This window comes from Odocoileus virginianus, chromosome 3 (assembly GCF_023699985.2).
Source record: "Odocoileus virginianus isolate 20LAN1187 ecotype Illinois chromosome 3, Ovbor_1.2, whole genome shotgun sequence".
Taxonomy (NCBI): Eukaryota; Metazoa; Chordata; class Mammalia; order Artiodactyla; family Cervidae; genus Odocoileus; species Odocoileus virginianus.
The window spans coordinates 6,493,425-6,499,942 of NC_069676.1; positions in this window are offsets into that span (position 1 = coordinate 6,493,425).

Here is a 6,518-nt window from a genome sequence, read left to right on the forward strand (position 1 = left end):
ACATTGGAACTGTTTCTTTGAATTATTTTTCATTGCTTTTGTTATTATAATCATACAAAATGACCTGCCTCAGTGAATCCTGCTCCTATGCCTGACTGTTAAAGTGCCTTTGTTCAGAATCCTGTCCACCTGGAGATGGCGGGAAGGAAGATATTAACATACCCCTTGCCTGAGTCTTTCCATTGTAGAAGATGTTTGCAAGATTAATGGCCTTTTAACCTTGTCTCCTCCCCTCTGCTCATCTCTGATCTATAAAAGAAACTGGCATCCAGGCTCCATAGAATGGTGATAATGAGACATTAGCCTGTCATCTTCTTGGTCATTTCAACTGGAGAATTTTGATGGGCAAGGAAGAGATCCCCAAGCAATGCTCTGCTAGCATTTAAAGCAGAGGGAATAGTTTGAGCAACGGCACGCAGGTGTGCTGAGCATGAAAGGAGCGAGATTACCAATGGCTTTAAGGGCCACAAAGAATAATTGCTCTGGGCCCCACAAAGAAGCAGGTAAAATGCACAGACAGCTAAAAGGTAGAATTAGATCCCTGCATGGTTTTTAGGGGAAGCACACTGACTGAAAAGGCCCAGCTTGGCCAAGCACCATAGTAACCATCTGCACGAGTTGTTTTACGAACGGAGGTCCTAGTAAGGAACATGGAACTTATAAGCCACCACCAACTGGACAGGTCAAAAGTTTGGGAAAGGTCAAAAGGAGACACCATATGTCTGATCATCTCCCAGAATCCTCCTCAATGGCAGCCATCTTGGCTGAGCGTTGTGTGAGTCACCAGAAAGGATTCTTGAATCGGAATGATTGGCCAAAGACAACCTAGAAACTAGTCCCATCACCATAAAACCCAAGACTGTGAGCCATGTGGCAGGGCAGTTCTCCTGGGTTCTCTTACCCTACTGCCCTCTGCCTAGGTGCCCCTTCCCACTGAAATCTTTGTCAGCATGTAAGTCTCCTCAGACCGTTACAGCCACGCTTTCCGGGAAACAAACTCGCTCAGAAGGACAATGCAGATAGTGGAGTGCAGTTTATTACACTGGCAGGCCCAAGGCAGTCTCCTCTTAGCCAATGACCCCGACCAGCATTTGTGAAAATCTTTTATACCCCATGTGTACGTGTCCAAACCCACCACCCAAAATCCCTTGAGGCTTAAAAAGGAAGGGTAAATAAAATCACAATAACCCCATTATTCATGTGTCATGTGTTTAAACAATAATCAATAAGCCTGCGGTTACATTCCAGCCATTAACAACCGATAAGCCTGTGGTTACATTCTGATAGATACTGTCTGGAGGCAGGGGTGATTAGTGTCTGTTTTCTCTTAGGCGATGAGTAACCTGGATACAATCTTCAAGGTTCCCCTGTCCGGAGGGGGTCTTATCCTTCCATTGTCGTTCCCACAGGCACTAAGCAGTGAGTTCAGAGTCCACTGGAGAGGTGGCCGAGCTCGATCAGCACGGACAGGCCTAAGATGGAGTCCAGGCCCTATGAATTCCTTCTTCAAGACAATTCATTTTTGAGTGTTAGACAAGATTCCAGTTTTGGACACTGGACAGGATCCCACTTCTTGCAACATGGCCATCCGTTTCACCTAAGCTCTAGGTAATCCACATTGTCCTGGATTTAAGAAATTTTGGAGAACGTGACATGGCTCACATATGCATATTGATATCAGGTTTCCTCAGCTCAACAAAAATCGGAAAGGAGCTGGGAGAGGGTCATACATTCTGTCAACAAAAGAATTGCTGGTCTTCACAAACTCATTCTTCACTGATGTCTCTGGTACCCAGAAGTCAGAGAAGAAAGGGACCTATCATATAGTCTCAGGGATGGAGAGGAGATAGGTCAGGGGCAGGGGCTCTGCTTCTTCTCACAGATCCCCTTGTCCAGATGACGGTTCTACAGGAAGTAATCATAGTGACTATGGTGGAGCATCTTGATACAGTCTTCAGATTCTTAGGTGTTGTTTGTTCCTAATGTTACACATCTCTGAAAAGACACAGATAACTGTAGGCAGAAACAAATATTCCCTTCTTGACTCCAGGATTACAGATATGATTTTGTCCCATCAAAGCAAAATTCTGGTCTCTCTGATAATTAAGATTCAAAAAGGAATCCTCAAGTCATAGCACATCCCAGAGCAGTCAATTTGTTAACCTCACTAGCTTTGCAGGGGAAACTGAGACTCAGAAAGAGGAAGTAGTCAGGTGTAGATCCTGCTGCATCATCTGTGCAGTCTGTCATGGTTCCTCCTCTGAATGCCCAGCTCATGGTTGTCTTTCTTCCGGTGTGTGTGTGGTATAATCACCTTAATTGTCTGCAACAGCCTGAAACGAAATCCTGGAACCAGCTTTGTGAAGTTGAACAAGTGACTTGTTTTTGCTGAACTTCAACTTCCCCTTTGGTGAAAGACCAATTTGTAAGGACAGAAAATCCTGTGAATGTACAATACACAGGATATATTAGGTCCTTAGTCTGTCAAGTCCAGGGCACTAAGACTCTTTGGGGAGATGTGATAACTTATGACAACCTCCAATAAGAGTTGAGTGCCCTGGTGGTAGACACACACACATGCATTTTAGATTAGCTCCAGCGTGTGACCTTGCACATTATCGAATTTACCTAACCTCAGTTTCCTTCAGTGGAACACAGTGGTAAAAATAGAACTGCACCTCATAGTTTTTTGTGATGATTCAAGGAGTTAATGTGTGAACAATGCTTGACACATAGGAAGTACTCACAGAAGGAGTTCTAGGAGTATGATCACAGGGCATTGTACTCTGTCTTCCTCCCCAGAGAAATATATCTAGCCTTCAACACATCTTGAGGACCAGGCTCTGGAATAGTCACAGGACCACAGAGATGAATTAGGTACCATTGTTTTCTTTTCACACACTCCCACTTTGTCAGAGGACCAGACTCATGAGAATAAAATCACACTAAGGGTGGTGTGCTAGGAGACATTGAAAAATAATGAAGGAGGGGTATTTTATTGGCAGCATAAGGAATCAGTAGGGGCTCTCCAAGAGGATGAAGAAAAAATGAAGCCACCAAGAAGAACTCCAAATAAAAGTAAAAAAGTATGAGAGTGCAGAGTATGGGCTAAAGGAATAAGAGGAGGGGCCTTGAGGGAGATGGGGTCCCTAAGCTTCCACTTCCCTTTCCTCATGTTCAGAGCTGAGAGATAAACCAGATTTAGCCTCTGTGAATGTTTGAGAGAGCTCCTGGCCTTAGATTTCACCTCACCAGCTTCATGAAGCCTTATTGGAAGACTGGGCTGCATCTCTGCAAACTCATTCTAGGTTCTGAGCCTGTCTTCAGCCATAGTAGCAGCTCTACTCTGGAGTCTGAGCTGCCCTATTACCACAGCATTATTCTGGGAGACTCTACTCAAGCTTTGGAATCACTGACCTCATCAACTTGCCTCCATAAATCTCACACATGACTCTAATTCAACATGGAGCCCACCATACAAGATATTCATATGGTTATTGTTGTTCAGTTGTAAAGTTGTGTCTGACTTTTTAGCAACAACATGGACTGCAGCACAATAGCCTCCTCTGTCCTCCACTATCTCCCAGAGTTTGCTCAGATTTATGTCCATTGAGTTGGTGATGCTATCCAATTATTTCAGCAACACCCTTCTCCTTTTGCCTTCAATCTTTCCCAGCATCAGGGTATTTTCCAATGAGTTGGCTCTTTGCATCAGGTGGTCAAAGTATTAGAGCTTCAGCTTCAGCATCAATCCATCCAATATTCAGGGCTGATTCCTTTAGGATTGACTGGTTTGATCTTCTTGCAGTCCAAGGGACTCTCAAGAGTCTTCTCCAACACCACAGTTTGAAAGCATCAATTCTTCAGTGTTCAGCCTTCTTTATGGTCTAATTCTCACATCTGTACTTGACTACTGGAAAAACTGTCACTTTGACTATATGGACCCTTGTTGGCAAAGTGATGTCTCTGTTTTTTAATATGCTGTCTAGGTTTGTCATAGCTTTCCTTCCAAAGAGCAAGTGTCTTTTAATTTCATGGCTGCCGTCACCATCTGCAGTGATTTTGGAGCCCAGGAAAATAAAATCTGCCACTGCTTCCACTTTTCCCCCTTCTATTTCCATAAAGTGATGGCACTGGATGACATGATCTTGGTTTTTTTAATACTGAGTTTCAAGCCAGGGTTTTCACTCTCCTCTTTCACCCTCATGATGAGGCTCTTTAGTTCCTCTTCACTTTCTGTCATTAGAGCTGTATCATCTGATGAAGACACAAATTATTCTGTTTCACCAACAACAATGAGGCTCGAAGAAGGGAGTAGAACGAAGAACTGAAACCAGATGGGCTTGACCAGTGAGTGTCTGCCCTTCACTGTCCACTGGGCTGCATGTGGCAGTCAGATAATGGAGTGAAAGTGAAAGCCACTCAGTAATATCCAAGTCTTCATGACCCCATGAACAGTATAGGAATTCTCCAGGCAAGAATACTGGAGTGGATAGCCTTTCCCTCCTCCAGGGGATCTTCCCAACCCAGGGATCAAACCCAGTTCTCTAGCATTGCAGGCAGATTCTTTACCAGCTGAGCAACAAGGGAAGCCCAAGAATACTGTAGTGGGTAGCCTATCCCTTCTCTAGTGGATCTTCCTGACCCAGGAATTGAACCAGGGTCTTCTGCATTGCAGGTGGATTCTTTACCAACTGAGCTATCAGGGAAGCCCAGATAATGAAGTGCTGGCCTCCAATAGCCACTGCATATGGAGCATCTAATGTGTTCATGCTTTATATAACTTTCCATTTTGATTATAACCTATCTGGTTTCATGGGAAAAGCTACTTGTAATAAAGAAGAGTAGTTTGCATTTTATGACTCCCTACCATCTTGAAGAGAGATTTGATATTGAAGGATATTCCTTTTAAAGATGACTAACAGCTGTGTGCAGGTTAGGAGGGAAGGAAGGAGGAGGAAGAGATGGAGATAGAGGGCAGTTTTATCTCTGGATGTGAAATAGTCAATAGAAAGAGAGACTGGCTTAAGAACTACCCAATGCATCAGTTGTTCTATTCTTAGAATGATTCTGTGTGTGTGTTGAATAGTGCTGTTAGTCAAAGGCTACAAACTTTCAGTTATAAGAAGAGTAAGTGCCCAACAATGTGTCTACAGTCAATGGATTAACTTTAGCGTATTATATTCATGCAATATATTACAGTAGTGTATTATATACTTGAAGTTTGCTAAAAGACTATGTCTTAAGGGTTCTTGCCATAAGAAAGCTAACTATGTGAGGTGAATGCTGTGATGTTTTAATGATTTTGGTTCAGGTTGTCATTTCATAATGTATGTTAAATCATCACATTGCACACCTTAAAACTGTTTTAAAATAACTAAAAATTTAAGAGCCAAAATAAGAAGAAGTAAAATGGTGTACCCATGAATCTACTCACCATATGATATATAATTATATGCATGGTATTCAATACCAATGTCAGTTGACTATCGCTTTGTAAGATGTAAGCTTTAGGGAAAGTTAAAAGAAAGGCACACTGGGCCTCACATTTTTGCAACATCCTGTGAATCTATGATAATAGTAGATCCTCAGAATATTCACTGATTCAATATTTGTGAATTTGTGTAACCAACTGATAACATGTTCACCCATTCTGTACCCATAGAGTCATTCTATTTTTCACTTTGAGTACAGTATTTAATAAATTACATGAAATATTCAACACTTTATTATAAAATAGGTTTTGTGTTAGATGATTTTACCCAACTGTAGGCTTCCTGGTTGGTGCTAGTGGTAAAGAACCCATTTGCCAATTCAGGATACACAAGAGAGGAGCCTGGCAGGCTACAGTCCATAGGGTTGCAGGGTTGGACATGACCAAAGTAACTTAGCATGCATAGCCAATCAACAATGTTGTGACAGTTTCAGGAGGACAGTGAAGTGACTCAGACATACATGTGTATGTATCCATTCTCCTCTGAACTCTCTCCTCCCATCCACATCCACATAACTGCCACAAAACTTTGAGCAGAGTTCCCCATGTTATACAGTAGGATCTTGTTGGTTATACATTTTAAATATAGAAGTGCGCACATGTCGACCCCAAACTCCCTTCTCCCCATCCTTCCTCCTGGCAGCCATAAGTTCATTCTCTAAGCCGGTGAATCTGTTTTTGTTTTGTAAACAAGTTCATTAAATAAGGTACTTTTAAACAGAAACACACATGATGTAAGTTATTTGTTGATCCGTTGGCAAAAATGTAATCAGAGGCTCACTGGAACCCAATTCTGTTTTTTCCCTGAGAGTCTTGGCTAAGTATTCATCTACTCAGGATTTGTGGTCATTTTATAGAACATACATACTGTGTAAAGTATCCGTCTGCCAATGCAGGAGACGTAAGAGACATGGGTTCAATCCCTGGGTCAGGAAGATCCCCTGGAAGAGGGCATGGCAACCCTCTCTGATATTCTTGCGTGGAGAATCCCATGGACAGAGGAGCCTGAGGGTTAGAGTCCATA